This window comes from Arachis ipaensis, chromosome B1, assembly GCF_059453495.1.
Source record: "Arachis ipaensis isolate K30076 ecotype BB chromosome B1, ASM5945349v1, whole genome shotgun sequence".
Taxonomy (NCBI): Eukaryota; Viridiplantae; Streptophyta; class Magnoliopsida; order Fabales; family Fabaceae; genus Arachis; species Arachis ipaensis.
This window is the reverse complement of record NC_142436.1, coordinates 56,896,819-56,919,062: the sequence shown is the minus strand read 5'-3', so window position 1 is coordinate 56,919,062 and position 22,244 is coordinate 56,896,819. Positions and strand designations below refer to the sequence as shown.

The 22,244-nt window shown below is 35.5% G+C and overlaps 1 long non-coding RNA gene and 1 other non-coding gene across 2 annotated transcripts; both read left to right on the top strand.

The window, feature by feature from the left end:
* The first annotated feature begins 2,473 nt into the window (after positions 1–2,473).
* On the top strand, positions 2,474–2,581 carry LOC148576671 (small nucleolar RNA R71). The gene has a single exon (XR_015903227.1). It is a non-coding gene; the product is annotated as a small nucleolar RNA R71 (small nucleolar RNA).
* An 8,948-nt stretch (positions 2,582–11,529) lies between these two features.
* On the top strand, positions 11,530–13,714 carry LOC110270010 (uncharacterized). The gene is made up of 3 exons (XR_002358968.2): positions 11,530–11,816; positions 12,066–12,135; positions 13,005–13,714. It is a non-coding gene; the product is annotated as an uncharacterized LOC110270010 (long non-coding RNA).
* Positions 13,715–22,244: the final 8,530 nt, after the last annotated feature.

Below are 22,244 nucleotides of genomic sequence, written 5' to 3'. Positions count from 1 at the left end.
CAAGATAACCATAGATTGCTTCAAACCAACAATCTCCGTGGGATTCGACCCTTACTCACGTAAGGTATTACTTGGACGACCCAGTGCACTTGCTGGTCAGTTGAACGGAGTTGTGTCCACACATAGAGCCAAAAAGAGGATTCAATACAATTATATATTGTTAATCACACACAAGTACAAAGAACGTGGATCACAATTTCGTGCACCAGTGGTAAATGGAAGACAGAAGGGATGAGTGTTTATTGGGAATAGAGGATGATTGAGAAGAGAGAAGAGAGTGAGTGGAGGTAGGTGGGGATCCTGTGGGGTCCACAGATCCTGAGGTGATCCCGTGAGGTCCCGGATCTTGAGGTGTCAAGGCATTTACATCCCTGCACCAATTTAGGCATGCAAAATGCCCTTGCACACAACTCTGGGTGTTCAGCGCCAGGTTGGTGCCCATTTTGGGCGTTCAACGCCCCTTTGCTGCCATTTCTGGTGTTGAACGCCAGAACCATGCTTGTTCTGGGCGTTCAGCGCCAGGATGCCCCCATTCTGGGCGTTCAACGCCAGAACTATGCTCTGTTCTGGCGTTTGAACGCCAGACAGATGCTCCTCCAGGGTGTGATTTTTCTTCTGCTGTTTTTGATTCCGTTTTTGATTTTTTTGTTTATTTTGTGACTCCACATGATCATGAACCTAAGAAAACATGAAAAACAATAAAAATAAGAATTAGATAAACATTGGGTTGCCTCCCAACAAGCGCTTCTTTAATGTCAATAGCTTGACAGTGGGCTCTCATGGAGCCTCACAGATGTGCAGAGCTTTGTTGAGACTCTCCAACACCAAACTTAGAGTTTGGATATGGGAATTCAACACCAAACTTAGAGTTTGGTTGTGGCCTCCCAACACCAAACTTAGAGTTTGACTGTGGGGGCTCTGGTTGACTCTGCTTGGAGAGAAGCTTTTTCTGCTTCCTCTCCATTGTTGCAGAGGGAGATCCTTGAGTTTTAAACACAAGGGAGTCCTCATTCCATTGAAGGACTATTTCACCTCTGTCAACATCAATCACAGCTCTTGCTGTGGCCAGGAAAGGTCTTCCTAGGATGATGGATTCATCCTCTTCCTTTCCAGTATCCAGGACTATGAAATCAACAGGTATGTAAAGGCCCTCAACCTTTACTAATACGTCTTCTACTTGTCCATAAGCCTGTTTTCTTGAGCTGTCTGCCATCTCTAGTGAGATTTTAGCAGCTTGCACCCCATAGATTCCCAGTTTCTCTATTACAGAGAGGGGCATGAGGTTTATTCCTGAACCAAGGTCACACAGAGCCTTAAGGATCATAGTGCCTATGGTACAGGGTATTATGAACTTTCCAGGATCCTGTCTCTTCTGAGGCAATGTCAGTTGATCCAGATCACTTAGTTTATTGATGAACAAGGGAGGTTCAACTTCCCAAGCATCAATGCCAAATAATTTGGCATTCAGCTTCATGATTGCACCAAGAAACTTGGCAGTTTGCTCTTCAGTGACATCCTCATTCTCTTCAGAAGAGGAATACTCATCAGAGCTCATGAAGGGCATAAGGAGGTTCAATGGAATCTCTATGGTCTCTAGATGAGCCTCAGAGTCCTTTGGTTCCTCAGAGGGAAGCTCCTTATTGACCACTGGACGTCCCAGGAGGTCTTCCTCCTTGGGATTCACGTCCTCTCCTTCCATTACAGGTTCGGCCATGGCACTTATGTCAATGGCCTTGCACTCTCCTTTTGGGTTCTCTTCTGTATTGCTTGGGAGAGTACTAGGAGGGATTTCAGTGATCCTTTTACTCAGCTGGCCCACTTGTGCTTCCAGATTTCTAATGGAAGACCTTGTTTCATTCATGAAACTTACAGTGGCCTTAGATAGATCAGAGACTAGATTTGCTAAATTAGAATCATTTTGTTCAGAGTTCTCTGTCTGTTGCTGAGTTGATGATGGAAAAGGTTTACTATTGCTAAACCTGTTTCTTCCACCATTATTAAAGCCTTGTTGGGGCTTTTGATCCTTCCATGAGAAATTTGGATGATTTCTCCATGGTGAGTTATAGGTGTTTCCATAAGGTTCACCTAAGTAATTCACCTCTGCTATTGCAGGGTTCTCAGGATCATAAGCTTCTTCTTCATGAGAAGCCTCTTGAGTACTGTTGGATGCAGCTTGCATTCCATGCAGACTCTGAGAAATCATATTGACTTGCTGAGTCAATATTTTATTCTGAGCCAATATGGCATTCAGAGTATCAACTTCAAGAACTCCCTTCTTCATAGGCGTCCCATTACTCACAGGATTCCTTTCAGAAGTGTACATGAACTGGTTATTAGCAACCATGTCAATGAGTTCTTGAGCTTCTGCAGGCGTTTTCTTTAGGTGAATGGATCCACCTGCAGAAGTGTCCAGTGACATCTTTGATAGCTCAAATAAACCATCATAGAATATATCCAAGATGGTCCATTCTGAAAGCATGTCAGAAGGACACTTTTTGGTCAACTGTTTGTATCTTTCCCAAGCTTCATAGAGGGATTCACCTTCTTTCTGTCTGAAGGTTTGAACATCAGCTCTAAGCTTGCTCAGCTTTTGAGGAGGAAAGTACTTGGCTAAGAAAGCCGTGACCAGCTTATCCCAAGAGTTCAGGCTGTCTTTGGGTTGGGAATCCAACCATAATCTAGCTCTGTCTCTTACAGCAAAAGGGAAAAGCATGAGCCTGTAGACTTCAGGATCTACTCCATTAGTCTTAACAGTATCACATATCTGCAAGAATTCAGTTAAGAACTGAAAAGGATCTTCAGATGGAAGTCCATGAAACTTGCAGTTCTGCTGCATCAGAGAAACTAATTGAGGTTTCAGCTCAAAGTTGTTTGCTCCAATGGCAGGAATGGAGATGCTTCTTCCATGTAAATTGGAATTAGGTGCAGTAAAGTCACCAAGCATTCTCCTTGCATTGTTGTTGGGTTCGGCTGCCATCTCCTTTACTTGTTCAAAATTTTCAATCAAGTTGTCTCTGGATTGTTGTAATTTAGCTTCTCTTAATTTTCTCTTCAGAGTCCTTTCAGGTTCTGGATCAGCTTCAACAAGAATGCCTTTTTCTCTGTCCCTGCTCATAAGAAAGAGGAGAACAAAAGAAAAGAAGAGGAATCCTCTATGTCACAGTAAAGAGGATCCTTATTGTTAGTAGAAGAAGAGGGGGAGATAAAGGATGTGATGTAAAGGAAGAAACACAACTGTACGGATGGAAGAGATGTGAGATGAGATGTTAGGATATGAATGAATAAATAGAATAGGATGAGAGAGAAGGAGGGAATTTTCAAAAATTATTTTTGAAAAGGAGTTAGTGATTTTTGAAAATGGTTTTTGAAAAATGTTAGAAATTTTCGAAAATTTTTGAAATCAAAAATAAAAAAATAAAAATAATTAGTTAATTAAAAAGAAATTTTTGAAAAAGAGGGGAGATATTTTCGAAAATTAGAGAGAGAGAGTTAGTTAGGTAGTTTTGAAAAAGTTAAGAAACAAACAAAAAGTTAGTTAGTTAGTTGAAACAAATTTTGAAAAGATAAGAAGTTAGGAAGTTAGAAAAGATATTTTGAAAAGATATTTTTGAAAGGATATGATTGAAATTAGTTTTGAAAAAGATTTGATTTTTAAAATCACAATTAATGACTTGATTCATAAGAAATCACAAGATATGATTCTAGAACTCAAAGTTTGAATCTTTCTTAACAAGCAAGTAACAAACTTCAATTTTTTGAATCAAAACATTAATTGATTATGTTATTTTCGAAAATAACTAAAAATTTTGAAAAAGATTTGATTTTTGAAAAAGATTTTGAAAAAGATAAGATTTTCAAATTGAAAATTTGATTTGACTCATTGGTAACAACTTGATTTTAAAAAATTTTGAAAAAGTCAATCCAAATTTTCGAATTTGATGAGAGAAAAAGGGAAAGATATTTTTTTTTTGATTTTTGAATTTTTATGATGCAAGAGAAAAACACTAAAGAGATGCAATGCATGAAATTTTTAGATCAAAACATATGATGCATGCAAGAATGCTATGAATGTCAAGATGAACACCAAGAACACTATGAAGATCATGATGAACATCAAGAACACATTTTTAAAAAATTTTTAATGCAAAGAAAATATGCAAGACACCAAACTTAGAATTCTTTAATGCTTAGGCACTAAGAATTCAAAAATGCATATGATAAACATGAAAAGACACAAAACAAAAAATCATCAAGATCAAACAAGAAGACTTACCAAGAACAACTTGAAGATCATGAAGAACACTATGAATGCATGATATTTTCGAAAAAATGCAAGATGCATATGCAATTGACACCAAACTTATGATATGAATCAAGACTCAAACAAGAAACACAAAATATTTTTGATTTTTATGATTTTCTAATTTTTTTGGATTTTTATTTTATATTTTTCGAAAATTATATGAAAAAAAGAAAAAATAAGGATTCCAAAATTTTTAATATGAATTCCAGGAATCTTGCCATGTTAGTCTAAAGCTTCAGTCCAGGAATTAGACATGACTCACTAGCCAGCCAAGCTTTCAAAGAAAGCTCCAGTCCAAAACACTAGACATGGCCAATGGCCAGCCAAGCTTTAGTCTTTAACACGAGAGTATATTGCTCTTTGATAACAATTTGCAAGCCTCAGTCCAAAAGAATTTAGACATGGCTTTACAGCCAGCCAGGCTTCACATGCTTCATGAAACACTAGAATTCATTCTTAAAAATCTTGAATAAAATTTTTTGAAAACATTTTTTTTTTCAAAAACAGATGAGAAAATTTTGAAAATATTTTTGAAAAATTTTTGGAAATAAAATAAAAAGAAAATTACCTAATCTGAGCAACAAGATAAACCGTCAGTTGTCCAAACTCAAACAATCCCCGGCAACGGCGCCAAAAACTTGGTGCACGAAATTGTGATGTCCAGGCTCGAACAATCCCTGGTAATGGCTCCAAAGCTTGGTGCTTTGATCTTAATTCATAATTGTCACAACTTCGATACAACTAACCAGCAAGTGCACTGGGTCGTCCAAGTAATACCTTACGTGAGTAAGGGTCGAATCCCACGGAGATTGTTGGTATGAAGCAAGCTATGGTCACCTTGTAAATCTCAGTCAGGCGGATATAAAATAATTATGGTGTTTTTGAATATTATATAATAAAATAGGGATAGAGATACTTATGTAAATCATTGGTAGGAATTTCAGATAAGCGAATGGAGATGCTTTTCGTTCCTCTGAACCTCTGCTTTCCTGCTATCTTCATCCAATCAGTCTTACTCCTTTCCATGGCTGGCTGTATGCAAGGGCATCACCGTTGTCAGTGGCTACATCCCCTCCTCTCAGTGAATAATATGCTCACGCACCCTGTCACGGCACGGCTATTCATCTGTCGGTTCTCGATCATGCTGGAATAGGATTCACCCTCCTTTTGCGTCTGTCACTAACGCCCAGCACTCGCGAGTTTGAAGCTCGTCACAGTCATTCAATCATTGAATCCTACTCAGAATACCACAGACAAGGTTTAGACCTTCCGGATTCTCTTGAATGCCGCCATCATTCTAGCGTACGCCACGAAGATTCTGGTTAGGAGATCTAAGAGATATTCATTCTAGCTTTATTTCATGTAGAACAGAAGTGTTTGTCAGGCACGCGTTCATAGGGGAGAAGGATGATGAGCGTCACACATAATCATCACCTCCATCACGTTCTTGGGTGCGAATGGATATCTTAGAAGCGAAATAAGAAGAATTGAATAGAAAACAGTAGTAATTGCATTAATCTTTGAGGAACAGCAGAGCTCCACACCTTAATCTATGGAGTGTAGAAACTCTACCGTATGAAATTACATAAGTGAAGGTCCAGGCATGGCCGAGATGGCCAGCCCCCTAAACGAGATCAATAGTCTCCTAAGATGAACAATGGAATAAAACTGAGACCAAAGATGCCTAATACAATAGTAAAAGGTCCTATTTATAATAAACTAGCTACTAGGGTTTACATGAGTAAGTAATTGATGCATAAATCCACTTTCGGGGCCCACTTGGTGTGTGTTTGGGCTGAGCTTAAGTGTATCACGTGAAGAGGCCATTTGTGGAGTTGAACGCCAGTTTCTGTGCCAGTTTGGGCGTTCAACTCTGGTTTTGGATCCTTTTCTGGCGCTGGACGCCAGATTTGGGCAGAAGGCTGGCGTTGAACGCCAGTTTACGTCGTCAATTCTTGACCAAAGTATGGACTATTAAATATTGCTGGAAAGCCCTGGATGTCTACTTTCCAACGCAATTGGAAGCGTGCCATTTCGAGTTCTGTAGCTCCAGAAAATCCACTTTGAGTGCAGGGAGGTCAGAATCCAACAGCATCAGCAGTCCTTCTTCAACCTCTGAATCAGATTTTTGCTCAAGTCCCTCAATTTCAGCCAGAAAATACCTGAAATCACAGAAAAACACACAAACTCATAGTAAAGTCCAGAAATGTGAATTTAACATAAAAAATAATGAAAACATCCCTAAAAGTAACTAGATCCTACTAAAAACATACTAAAAACAATGCCAAAAAGCGTATAAATTATCCGCTCATCAAGGACGGAATTGATCCTTTTTCACATCCAAAGATCTTACGATTATTGGTGTACTTAATGGATGTGACTTATCCATATAAAATCTTTTCAGGATCCTTTCTATGTATGTTGTTTGATGAATAAAGATCCCACTTTTTATATGCTCGATCTGCAGGCCGAGACAAAATTTAGTCTTTCCAAGATCTTTTATCTCAAACTCTTCTTTTAGAATTTTTATAATTGTTGGAATCTCTTCAGGAGTCCCAATGATATTTAAATCATCAACGTACACAGCAATTATAACGAATCCAGATGCAGATTTCTTTATAAAAACACATGGACAGATATCATCATTCTTGAATCCGTTTTTGGCCAGATACTCAGTAAAACGATTATACCACATTCGTCCAGATTGCTTTAGACCATATAAAGATCTTTGCAATTTGACTGAGTATAACCCTTGCGAATATTCATTGGATGGTTTGGATGTCTTTAGTCCTTCAGGGACTTTCATATAGATATCCCGATCTAATGAGCCGTACAAATAGGCTGTTACCACATCCATTAAATGCATATGCAATTTACGATATGCAGATATACTGACCAAATAGCGCAATGTTATCGCATCCACTACAGGGGAATATGTTTCTTCATAATCTATACCGGGCCTTTGTGAAAAACCTTGTGCCACAAGTCGGGCTTTGTAGCGCACAACCTCATTTTTCTCATTTCGTTTTCTCACAAATACCCACTTATATCCAACAGGTTTTACATCTTCAGGTGTACGAACTACAGGTCCAAAGACTTCACGTTTTGCAAGTGAGTCTAATTCAGCCTTCATGGCTTCTTTCCATTTTGGCCAATCATTCCTTTGTCGACATTCTTCGACTGATCTTGGCTCAAGATCCTTACTTTCATGCATGATATCTAATGCCACATTATATGCAAATATTTCATTGACAATTGTCTTATTTCGGTCCCATTTCTCTCCTGTAAAGACATAATTTATCGAGATCTCGTCATTTTCACAATTTTCAGGTACCTGAACGTCTTCTGGCATTATATCAGAATTTTGGACAACTGCCGGTGTCTTTACTATGTCTTTTTCAACAGGAATATTATTTACCTCTTTTCTCTTTCGAGGATTTTTATCTTTGGAATCGACAGGCCTGCCACGCTTCTGGCATGTATTTGCTTCCGTGGCTATTTGTCCTACTGGGACATCAATTCGAATTGGGGAATTTTCCGCCCTGCCACGCTTCTGGCGTGAATTTGCTTCAGTGGCTACTTGTCCTATTGGGACGTCAATTCGAATTGAGGCATTTTCCGCTGGTATGTAAGATTTGGTTATCCTCTTTGTATCGGAAAATGCATCAGGCAATTCATTTGCTATTCTTTGCAAATGTATAATCTTTTGAACTTCCAGTTCACATTGCCCTGATCGAGGATCTAAATGCATCAACGATGATGCATTCCAATTAAGTTCTTTTTTAGGAAGCTTATTCTCTCCCCCTAATGTTGGAAATTTTGATTCATCAAAATGACAATCTGCAAACCGGGCTTTAAACACATCACCAGTTTGTATCTCAAGATACCTCATTATAGAGGAAGAATCATATCCAACATATATTCCCAATTTTCTTTGGGGTCCCATTTTGGTGAGATTAGGTGGTGCAATAGGAACATATATCGCACACCCAAATATTCTTAAATGGGAAACATTTGGCTGCTGGCCAAAAGCTAATTGCATAGGAGAGAATTGAGGATAACTCGTTGGCCTCAAACGAATAAGTGCTGCGGCATGTAAAATAGCATGCCCCCAAACCGAGGTTGGGAGATTTGTTCTCATAAGTAAGGGTCTAGCAATTAATTGGAGGCACTTAATAAGTGATTCTGCTAACCCATTTTGCGTGTGAACATAAGCTACTGGATGTTCAACACTTATTCCATTAGCCATACAATAAGCATCAAAAGCTTGGGAAGTAAATTCACCAGCATTATCAAGACGAATTGCCTTTATTGGATTTTCTGAAAATTGTGCTTTTAATCGAATAATTTGAGCCAATAATCTCGCAAACGCCAGGTTGCGAGAAGATAATAAGCACACATGTGACCATCTCGAAGATGCGTCTATTAGGACCATAAAATATCTAAAAGATCCACATGGTGGATGAATAGGTCCACATATATCACCTTGAATCCTTTCCAGGAATCCAGGAGACTCAAATCCAATCTTTATTGGTGATGGCCTTAAAATTAACTTTCCTTGAGAACATGCAGCACAACAAAATTTACTAGTTTTAAGAATCTTCTGGTTCTTTAGTGAATGTCCATGAGAGTTTTCAATAATTCTCCTCATCATGGTTGTTCCCGGATGACCCAATCGGTCGTGCCAAGTTATGAATTCATTTGGGCTAATAAACTTCTGGTTTACAGTGGCATGTGATTCAATTGCACTAATCTTGGTATAATACAACCCAGATGAAAGTGAGGGTAATTTTTCTAATATAACTTTCTTATTTGAATCATGAGTTGTGATACATAAATACTCATGATTTCCCTCATTCATCGTCTCAACATGATATCCATTTCGGCGAATATCTTTGAAACTCAACAAGTTCCTCAGAGACTTGGTAGATAATAGTGCATTATTTATTATAAATTTTGTTCCTCCAGGAAACAAAATTATAGCTCTTCCGGAGCCTTCTATCACATTGCCTGAGCCAATAATAGTGTTAACATATTCCTCTTTTGGCACAAGATGGGTAAAATATATATCACTTTTGAGAATAGTGTGCGAACTTGCACTATCCGCAAGGCATACATCTTCATTACATATCCTTGCCATTCTTCAAAAACAAATAATAATAAAATGAGTAGTATGCACAGTTAAATTGAATACTTGATCAGAATTATTTTTCTAAGAAACACTGTACATAAAATAATGTCATATACTAAAATTTTATTTTAAAATTTGACACATTTAATAATTTCAAAATTCATATTAATATTTCATTATTTATGTACATCACATTTGAAACTTAAATACATAGAAAATAAAAATTAACAATAAATTTTTTACATTATTTATTTACATAGATACTTCACAATTTCACATATTAAACTATTCCATCATTGATCAAATGACCAATATTTCCTTCAGGGTCCTCAAAGAAATCAGATACATCATAATGAGTGGTGGAGTTCTCAGCATCATTTGAAACAAAATTTGTTTCCTTTCCTTTGTCGTTCTTTTTCAAAGATGCCTGGTAAAGATCGACTAGGTGCCTTGGGGTACGACAGGTACGTGACCAATGGCCCTTTCCACCACAGCGGAAACACTTCTCCTCGGTTGATTTATTCTGCCCGATATTCTTTTCTTTGTCCCACTTCTGGTGAGATCCTCTCTTTTGAACATAATTCTTTTTCCTTCCATAATTTTTCTTGTTATTAAAAGCTTGCCATTTACCTCTTCTGGGGTAACGATTTGCCGCATTTACTTCAGGAAATGGGGCGGCGCCAGCTGGGCGCGCTTCATGATTTTTCAATAACAACTCATTGTTGCGTTCGGCAACAAGAAGGCAAGAAATTAACTCATAATATTTCTTAAACCCTTTCTCTCGATACTGCTGCTGCAGGAGCACATTCGAGGCATGGAAGGTTGAGAAAGTTTTCTCCAACATATCATGATCAGTTATTTTTTCCCCACACAATTTCATTCGTGAGGTGATTCGAAACATTGCAGAATTATATTCATTTATAGATTTAAAATCTTGTAAACGCAAATGCGTCCATTCATATCGGGCCTGAGGAAGTATCACCGTTTTCTGATGATTATACCTTTCTTCAAGGTCTTTCCAAAGATCTGCAGGATCTTTTAATGTAAGATATTCATTTTTCAATCCTTCGTCAAGATGACGACGGAGAAAAATCATGGCTTTGGCTTTATCCTTCTGGGATGCATTATTTTCAGCCTTAATGGTATCTCCAAGATCCATTGAATCAAGATGGATTTCAGCATCTAGTATCCATGATAAATAATTGTTTCCAGATATATCAAGAGCATTGAATTCAAGATGAGAGAGCTTCGACATAATGAAAATTTGTTACCTGAGTCTTCCTAAAAATTTGATCAGAGTCTCGTGCTGATAACGTGTTGTGAAATAAAAGATATATATATATATATATATATATATATATATATATATATATATATATATATATATATATATATATATATAATAGAGATGTATAAATAGAAAACTCAAGTATTAAAATAATTAGCTCAATAATAATTTATATATATATAATAATATTATATGTTGTAATGTATATATATATACAAAGATAGAAAGAAGTATTAAAAATAAAGAGAGAGAAAATCGCATTTGTTTATTGTTACAATCTCAATATAATAAAGATGATTAATATTGCTATTAATATTATATGTAAAGAGTAATAGAAAAGAGAATTTAGAATACTAATAAAATAAAAGAAGAGAAAGAATTGTAATAAAAATATATAGAGAAGAGTATTTGATTACAGCATAAAAGAGAAGTATTCGTAAGAAGTGAGAGAGAGATGATTTATTTATTACTTTTCACTGTGTGTAAAATATATCGAGTGATGCCATCTATTTATACAGGTAAGATACTCTTATATTCAACTCTCATTTATTTTAGTTCATCCTTAAAAAATGACTCTTTTATTGTTCACCGCCCAAGTGATAAATGGACATCCATTCCATGTGTTTGATCTTATCGTAACAATTATCATTTATTTTCTTGGTTTTTATCATTTTTTTACCTATTAGTATTACATTTTCTAAGATCCAGTTATAGGATTTTTTTTTTTTTGGTGTTTATTTTCTCGGTATACCCTCACGCCATTTGTTACTACGATACCTTTTCTATCTAACAAAGTCTCCTTTGATAATTCTTAAGCCAAGTATCACAATTCTATTAGTAAGTCTAACCAAACTACAAAAAGCAATTAAGTTTAATGGCACAAATTACAAAAACCAAACACGATCCTAATTTATCCACAAATTATACACTCCTTGATTATATGGTGTATCCAACCATATAAGCACCATTTTTCTCCTTCTTGAAGAATCAACTTTTGATAAGATTGAAAGGTAAACATCTTGCACATCTTGGACAGCTGCTTATCAAAGTCGATCAGTTTTCCTTCCCTGCAAAAATTTGATATAATTATAAAGGTATGCTTACATTTAAATGATAGAATGTATGCCGTAATATTGTGATGCTATTTTATACACAAAGTTTAATCCATTCACCAAAGATTACAGCAGAAAATTAATCCCAGAAAAATTAAATAGGGCAATACCGATTCAATCATCTACTTGAACTGCTAGTGCCTAATTGTAAATTCATTAACAATCAACATTTTTTTTATTTTTTCCTTTAATTTCCTTTATCACATTTATTCTTTTATTCTTATCTTGTAGAAGAGAAAATGATAAAAGCGGCTGGTACCAATCATGTAAAGAACCAGACATATTTAAGTCTCGAAAAAAGGTATATCATTGCTGGTTCTGTTCAATGTAGTTAAAAGCATCGTTGATGTAATTGAAGCAATAGCAATTTCATGGATAATAGAGTTGGTTTAAATTCTTATCTAATTATTTTTTTTTCTTTCATTTTTTTTTACTTCAAAAATATGTACCATTAATCTATTCTTTGACTCTAAATTTTAATTGTGACATTTGATTTGCAATAGAAAAAGAAAACTTTCATTTTTTTTTTCTTATCAGAAAATGTGCAGCAGGAAGAAATAGCTTCAACGAGCTAAAGTGATTGCACAAAGATGACAACCTAACTTCTTTGATTTGCTTCTGTCAAATCAGATTTGCTTTATAAAACACCCTTTTCACCCTTGATTTGAGGGTAAATCATGTGGATATCGGGCTACTGGAGGGAAGAGAGTTTGTAATATAATTTGGTACATGGGTTACGGGCTAGAGGAGAAAACAGAGTGTTGGCAAGTGAATTGGGCCGGTTTATTTTTTTGCACAATAATCACACACGTTACAAAAAATTTTGGGCTTTTACCAACTAATAATATTTTATCATCATCAAATTATTATTGTTTTTCTTTAAACTCATCAAATAATAAAAAAAAAACTAGTAAATTAAACTGATGACAATCATACACCCATGCCACAAGATTTGATGAGTGCTAAATACCCATTTAAAAAATTCACAAGTTTAAAAGCTCCAGTTCGTTGTAATTTTAAACCGAAATTCAACACTCTTCAAAGTTTAGTAAAAACAATATCACAATTTTAGAAGTGGGCGGTAAGAACCCAATTTTGTTTAAAATACTTAACTATATAGGAACTGTATTTTATTCTGGCTAACTAATTTTGGTGAATCACTTTGCGCAGTTAAAATTCATATGGAATGTAGAACACAATGTCATTATTAAGAAGATCTATGACCATCGGACAACCAAACATTTTCAGCAGTAATGAGCGACGTTTGTCAAGGGAAAGACCACCTAATATCATAGATCCGTCCAAACATCAAGTGTGAATTGGAGGCCTATTTTAGAGATAACATAGGGTTCAAGCATTTCCGTCTGAACCTCAAGGGTGGATCCCAATAGGATTTGACACGAGACCACCTCTGAACCCCAAAAGAATCACAGTTTCGGGCTAGGGCTAGTCTTTGCCTCTGCCACCAGCCCTGCTGATCCTCAAGAAATTGTCGACCAGAGGGAGGAGGTGCAAAAGCAAACATAGGAGCCTCACCAGCAGGCGGAGTAGTCTAAGCAGAGGTATCGAGAGATTCTTGCACGCGTTGCCACTAGCTTGGACCTGACGGAGAAGCTGGAGTAGCTCGATCGGTTGTGACAGCTGATAGAGTGCAGCCAACAGATACACACTAGAGGCTGCGACGCTACTGGTTCTAGCGCCGACGCTGCTGGTGGGGCACCGACGACAGCACCTCTTCCGCCGCCTCAGCAAGGGGACCACGAGGCCAACAACGACGACGACGACGTCGACATAGATTACCCGAATTTTTAGGGTTTAGGGTTTTATGCATTTTTTTTGTCTACTTCATTTTATTTTACATTTGTGACATTTTATTTCATTCAGACGTTTTATTTTTTAATAAAATAATTTCTTGATTTATGGCAATGTTAAATTTCTGCTAATAACTTTGTTAACAAGAGTCTACTAATTGTGACTTAGCTGTGCCAAAAAATTTAAAAAATAGTTTATGGTAGGATTTAAACACGTGAAATAGCGCCAAAGTTATCGTCAGATGTATCCGACAGTAACCATCAATACAATCTTGCCAAATCCATTGAAAAGGCTGACGAAAAATTCGTCGGTAATTAGCATTGGACAAAATAAATTCGCCAGTAAGCAGTTTTTGGAGACGTTTATACCGTCAACCCAAGGACGACGGTAAATCTAACAGTACTTAGCATTTTTCTTGTAGTGGTGGTTGAACTATTATACTTGACTGTATCATTTACTTTTCTCTACTATGTTTCTGTTTTTATTCGATATGAGACAAAATAAAATTATCTCCTGCATAGTTAATCTAGCAGACATCACAACAACTCAGTGTATTCAAAAGTAATGTGTTTGCTCTATTACTGAGTAATCGCCAAGAGACAATAAAATTGTCTCTTGCATAATCAACATTGCAGACCCAACAACAACTCTGATTTAAATCCAGTTTGAAGTTAATGTATTTAAATTTAAAAGAGGTTATAGATTCAATCCCCTATTCTCTAAGCCATTGAGAACCTTCATTATTAATCCTTAATAGTATGTTCTTTAAACATTTCTTCTCTAGAGGAGAAGAAAGTAAATTCAAGATCTAAAAGATCTTGGCAAGGATTGAGGGTCTAGGATCACTATCCTTGTCACTAACCACAACATGATAATTACAAAGAGCAAAACCAATTCGTCAACCTCTATAAATTATGAAAAGTTAATTAGGCTTAATTAACCTTAATCCACAAGTCCTAACTAACTTATTAATTGAATTAGTAAAAGATTAGTATTAGTGAAAATAAGATTAATTAATATCTCTAAATTATCAATCAACTTGGACATTAATGACTCAAAATCGCTCGATTTCTCAATCCAAGCCAAGAATTTAAAATTTACTCTATAACTAAGTGAGATATTTCATCGAACACTTAGTGTGCATAAAAATAAAATATTATAAATTGTAAGAATAATAAAAGCTACAACTACTCAATTCTATAAAGCAATAACATCAACTCAAGTAAGAAACAATGAAGCGCAATACATCACATTCATTCACAAAAAACATAAATTTAACATGAGTTCATAAACTAAATAGCAAACAAAAGAAAGTAACAAGAAATTCTAATAAACTAGAGTAGCAAAATAAGAAATTATAAACTAAGAACAACAATAAAACAAACTAAAATCTAAAAACAAGAGATAAATTCATAAGAAACTCTTGAAGTCTAGAGAAAATTGGAGCATCTTTTTCTAGAATTCAAGGTCCTAAACTGATGCGGAGTTTTGCAAAACCACAACTTGGCAAGTGCACCGAATCATGTCAAGTAATACCACGGGAGTATGTTATCGTTCCCATGAGGATTAATGGACTGAGCACACAAAAATTAATCAATTATTTTAAATAGACAATTTCAAATTAGGGTTTCAGTAATATCAAAGAGTAAAAATAGAAGATTAAATGAAGACAATTTATAAATTGTTGAGAAAATAATATGAATGGAATGCTAAGATTTCGGAGATGTTTACAATTTCAAGAAAAATGCTTTTCACTATCTATCTTAATCATGCAAAGATGTATCTTACGGCGAACCCTAATTAACCACACTCTAATCCCTTAGTACTTCGGTTTTCCTTAACTTAGCAAATCGGCAATTCCTTGATCAATCAATAATGATAAGAGATAAAGCACACGTACTGATTCATAAGTCACACAATTCTTAAGATTTAAACCTAATTGATTCAATGTCACTTATCAAGCCAAGTTCAAAACCTTCAGAATTGAGAGAAGAGGTTTTCAAACTTAATTCTATCAAACAACCTTTTCCAAGATGCATATAGAATTTAATTTAGATTCAAACTATCTCCCAAAAAACTCAAACCCTTATGATGAAGAATGAAAACCAAATTCTTAAGAAAATATCAATGCATAAAACAAGAATAGATGAGTAATAACATTAATCCATGGTAATAAACAGAGCTCCTAACCTTAACAAAGGAGATTAGTTTCTCATGATAAAAGAAAAACCTAAATTCTCAATTGTCTAAATGGCCGGGCGAAGAAGCTCACGTATGTGGCTCTTTTCTTTTTTATCCTAACCCTAAAACCAATTCAAAATTCAAAACTAATTCAAAAAGAAAACTAAATCAAATCAAATCTCATTAATTAAGTATTCTCCTAGAGTTTTTCCTCCGAGATAAGCTCTGTTGAGCTTCTCCATAATTGGCAATTAATGCTTGATTTCTTGGGCTTATGTGAATCCTTGAGTTATCCACTTAAGTGTTTGAAGAATTAGAAGATTTAGTGAGTGAATTAAGGCCCCTAGGAGTGGCCCATTTGGTGTATTATATGCATAGCCTCCTACAAACAACACATGGCCTCACTTTGGCACAATTGGCCTCTGTTGATGTCTCAAGTATAACGCACCAACCCCCACGTTATACGCATGGCTTTATTTAGTGCAATTGGCCTCTGTTTGTTCTTCAAGTACAACACATGGCCTCCCACGTATGATGCAAGGATGGGGCACGTTATACGCATGGCTTGGATTGGCACTCCTAGCCTCTGTTAGCTTTGGTGCATATAACTCAGGGCTTCCCACGTTATATGCATGGCTTCATATGGCATGGTTTCTTGTCTAGAGAGCTCTCTGTTTGGTCCAGAGAGCTTTCTATTTGATTCCTCCTTTTGTTGCCTCTTCTTTGTGATGATTCCTACCCTTTTTTTCCTCCTTGATCTTTGCTAATTTTTCTCCAAATTCTCCTGTAATAAATGAATTTAAACTAAGTCAAAGTAATACTCACTAAATCATGAAATCATTGCTTATCTAACAAGAATCATTAGCTTATTAAATGAAATTCTGAAGAAAAAATAACTAAAGATACGGATGCATCATAACTACTAAAATAAAAAAGAAAAAATGAGTGTGTATGTTCTAGTATGTGTGATCCTCCTCAAGGCTTGCTTCTAATATGACTAAAAAATGGTTTGAAATGGGTCGAAATTGCCCCCAAATTGTGAGCCATCTGCCATTTTAAATGAATCACGCTGCATATGGCATCTTTGCAGCTTTGCCAATTCCTCATTTCTTCATGAAATCTCCATTTTTGTATACTTTTCTTCCAACTTTCCAAACCATTCTTTCTTCCTAAACTTTAAACAATTTAAATAAACATATCAAGTCATCGATTGAAAAAAAAGTGAAATTAATTTGATGATTCTAAAGGTCTAAAAAGTATGTTTCAATCAATTAAGTAAAATTAGAAGAAAATTCATAAAAGCATGCATTTTTAAGGAATATGTACAAGTTAAGTTGATAATTTCATTCTTTTCAAACAAAAAAAAAATCATAAATTATGAATTTATCAATAAAATCAATCTAATGCAAGTGAAATCATCATGCTAATATGTATACAAATACTATGATAAATAAATTTATGCAATGTTTTCTACAAAGATACTATCTGTGCAACTAAAATTTCTGAATTACTAAGATTCAATTATTCTAATTTCACATGCAATCAACTTAAGTTTCTAAAAGCTAAAAATTATAAAATCAACTTACAGCAATAAAACACACAATTTTCTACTTGTAATAATTAGAGGAGCAACAATAACACACTAATAGCAACAAAAAATGCACAATAAAACTAGAAATAGATATAAGAACACACCAAGATTTTTAACGTGAAAAACCTCCTCAATGTGAGAGATAAAAATCAGGAGTCATCAAGACCAGAAAAATAGCTTTACTATGATCAAGTTAGGATACGAGAGAGTCACAATTTACTATACAAAATGTGCATAGAATAAGCCAAACAACCTAAGCATCAAAGCTTACAAAACAAGAACCAAGAAGATGAAAATACACAAAATAGAGTTGCTGCTACGTGGCCAATATTTCCAACTACAGTTCTTAAATTAAAGATCTGAACGGTTAATATAAAGAACCAGGAGTCTGGAACATACTCTCCAAATTTAAGTTTTATCTAACGGTTAACGTATTTGCAGTGAACAATTTATAGAGATAGCTATGTGTGAGTGCGAAAATGGCTTCTTCTCTTCTCCTCTCTCTAGTGTTTGTTGTTTTCTCTCAAAATGAGACATTTCTCTTACAACTCTAACTCAACCTCAACCACTTCATACTATAAGAAAAACGATGAGTACCATTGAATTTACCGTCGGATTTACCATCAAACGTTAGTGGCGAGTTTTTCGTCGGATTTGGCTATAAATTCGTAACCCTAAAATATTATTGTCAAAATTGATGTTCCGATGGTAATATTTTGAGGGAAAAAAGAAATTATGGTGCACTCACTACCATTGGATTTACTGGCAATTACATCCGATGGTAACCTTGTTTAGTTAAATGTTGCGTTTTGGCATTTTGGGCACACGCAAAATGCTACCATCAAACTTTTCCAATAGTAATCGTACCCTAATGAAATCATGAACCATCGTCTCTCCCATTTTGAAATTTTCTTTCACTCTCTTCATCACCACCCCCTCTCTCTCTCATCACTGCCTCCACATCCGTTCTCTGCTTCTCTCGTTGCCGCTGCCGCTCCACCATTCTCGGTGAGCCAGAACCTCCGTCACCGGCTGTGCTCAATGCTCCACGTGGATTTGGGGATGCAGAGCCTCCACCGCTAGCCATGCCTCCACCACCGCGACGTCCACCACTCTCTCCATCGAGGCACACTCCGGCGAGCCACCTCTACCACTGCAACCTCCACCTCCACCGTTGCTCGACTCTTTTTACTCTGAGGTTGGTTTTGGGATTTTGTCAATTTTACTATTAATCTTCTCTGTTTTAAATTCATTATGGTTTAATTAGATTTTAATTTTTCATTAGTAATTTGAGTTAGTTAAACTACTTTTTGCTGTTAGCTAGGTTGATTTAGAGTAAAATTAGAATTTTTTTATTAGAATTTCTCTTAGTTCATAGGTAATTAAGCATGTTATTGTACTTCTTGGGTTTGTAATTTGTTTTTGTATTGGGTTCATTAACTGATATTCTGCTAAACACTGTAATATAATGCTGAATTTTGTGGGATCTACAATAGATCAGTTAACTCATTATTTCAAACCATCATTTTGTATTTCTGAATATTAGTTACACCATTAAATTAAATTTTTAAGACAACTTTTTAATCAACACCATACAATTTAATCATACATGGGTTGCATTTTTTGCCCAAATTCCACTTGTATTTTAATGGTTTATTCTCATTTTTCTTACATATGCTTTTAGCAGAAGTTGGTTTAGCTGTGATTAATTGTCTTAGTAAATTCATTTTGTTGAAAGAACAATATTAGCTAATGGACTGCTAAAAATAATTAAATGTCTATTCATTTTAGAATGTGCTTTTTTTTGTTAAATGTGCCTAGGTTCATACTCATTGTTACAATTTGCCTTTTTCTATTAACATGTATATAAAATTCATACATGCTTCGACTTATTTTCTCTATTTGATATGTTCTATTTTGATCTCTTTTATCTTTTTTACTTCTGAATTTCTGTTAATTGGTATGTTATTTGCAGACATGACAACTGGTACAGGTGTTTTGGATAAGGCTGCTGGTTGTGGTTGTAGCCATGGTCGACGTAGAGGGAAGGTTTCTTCCAGTATCCCTGGGACTTCTAGATCCTTTCCCTCTACTCCAACCACCCTGGTGATGTCATAGGTTGCAGGTTTAACGAACTAGACATTCGTCATGGTCCCTAACTCCAACTATGTACCTCCATCTACGGTGACAACACCACCTCCTACCGCTTAGCAGCCTACTGCCATGGCGATGCCGCCTCCAGCGATGGAAGCTACGGCCCCGGAGTCCTCTCACAGAAGTGAGGCAGCTGATGCCCCTCTTACAGTTGACCATTTGGCCTGATTATGCTTATTGTTGAAAGTTCCTGAAAATTGATTCATGTTTAGTGGATTTAGATTTATTTGGTTGCCTGATTATGGTATTCCTATTTCTTGATTATGATTGTTGTTGAAAGTTCTTGAAAATTGATTCCTGTTTAGTGGATTTAGGTTTATTTGGTTGCCTAATTATGGAATTCCTGTTTAATGATTATGGTCATTCCTGAAAGTTCTTGAAAATTGATTCCTATTTAGTGGATTTATGTTTATTTGGTTGCCTAGTGATGAATGGAAAACTGATGGTTTAGAATATCACTAATGAAGTCTCGTTGTAGAGTATAGTTTTTAAACCAATCAATAATCCTTTCATACAAAAATTTTGTTTGTCACAAGTACAAACCCCTAAAATCTATAAATCGAAGTATTCAAACATCGGGTCGTCTCTCAAAGGAATTGCAGGGTAGTGTTCTCATTATTGGTTATGAGTTGTATATTTTTGGGGTTTTGGATAAGGAACAAGAAAAGTAAATAATAATGGAAATGTAAATGATAAAGCGGTCTTGGCAAGGGTTGGTTGTCAAAGATCTATATCCTTATTACTAACCACAACATGAGAATTGGCAAAGATCAATCCCACTAAGTCATCCTTTAACTAGTAGCAAAGGAAAGTCAAGTGAGCTATATCAATCCAAGTCCATAAGTCCTAGCTCTCCACCAATTCAATTAGTGAGATCTAGAGTTAATGGCTCTCAATCGTCAATTACTTGGATATTAGTAACTCAAGAGTTCCTAAGTTACCTTCCCAAGCCAAGAGCATAAAATTCTACTCTAACATCCTTCCAAAAATTTCATCAAACACTTGGAGGGCACAAAAGAAAAACATAGTAAATTGACAATAAGAATAGAATCTAACAACAATTATTGCAAGGAATTAATAACAACAATCAAAAGAAACACAATTATCATGAATTACCTCAAATTGAATTGAAAGAAAATAGAATGAACAAAAGTAGATCTACAAATAAAGTAGAAGAAATTATAACAAACAATAGAAGAATGATAAATGTAACAACAAAGAATTCAAGAGTAGAAGTAGATGAAAGCATGAATTAAAACCAAGATCTAAGAACTAAACCTAATCATACTCCTAATCCTAGAGAGAAGTGAGAGCTTCTCTCTCTAAAACTAACTAAAAGTAGATTTAAAATGTGTGAATGAATGTCCTCCTCTATTCTCCTTCATTCCTTGGTCTATTTAGCCTTTTCCCGCCAAAAACTCAGCTCCAAATGGGGCCAGAAACCCTCCAAAATTGCCAGGCACGAGTTCTTCTTTAAAAATCACGTGCAGCCTTCGGCGCGTACGCGCACAGCGCGCGTACGCGTCCCTGGAGTATTTTGCAATCCGCGCGTAGGCGCATAGTGCGCGCGCGCGCCCATGGACTTTTTCCAAATCTTTGGCTTTTCATGATTTCTCCACTTTGTATGCTTTTCTTCCACTCCTTTGATCCTTTCCTAGCCCTTTTCAATCTAAAATCACTAGCAAACATATCAAGGCATCTAGTGGAATCAAAGGATGATAAAAATCATCAAATTAAAGGTCTAAAATGCATGTTTTCACATCTAAGCACAATTAAGGAGACAATCACAAAATCATGCTATTTCATTGAATAAATGTGAGAAAAGGTTATCAAAATGCTCTAAATTCAACACAAGATAAATCCTAAAAAAGGGGTTTATCAACCTCTCCACACTTAAACCTTAGAATGTCCTCATGCTAAACCAAGAATGAAGCAAAGGGTATGACATTTATTCAATGCAACTAAACTATCTAAATGCAAACTATCTAAATGCAACTAACTATATGAATGCATATGCTTGGTCAAAACAAATCAACTTCCAAGAGAACATATGTAAGCACAAGGGCTAGAGTATTGAGAATCAAAATCCAACCCACAATTGAGTTAAATTATCAAAAATGGTTTACAAACTTGCATGAATAGAATGATAGTGATGAATACATGTAATTGAGCAATCGAACCCTCACCGGATGTGTATCCGCTCTATTCACTCAAGTGTCTAGGGGTTGATTCACTCAATTCTTTCCTAATCATGCTTTCCAAGATTTGTTCTTTATCTAACAATCAACAATTATTCAATGCATGCATACAAATATCATGAGGTCTTTCCCAAAGGTTGTAATGGGGTTAGGGTCAAGGTAGGATCATGTATGGATAAGTGGACTAGAATTTGAATCTTTGATTAGCTTAAACTTTCCCACCTAACTTATGATGACCTATACAATTAAGTACTAACCTAACTATCCATCCTTCACTTTTCACATACTCATGCATTTTCTTTTGATTTTTCCAACACTTATGCATTGACTCTTATTGAACTCTACTTTGGGGCATTTTGTCCCCTTTTCATTTCTTTCTTTTCTTCTTTTCTTTTTTCTCTTTTTTTTTCTTTTTTTCATATATATTTTATTTTCCTTTTCCTTTGTTTTTCTCTTTTTTTTTTCAAAACTATA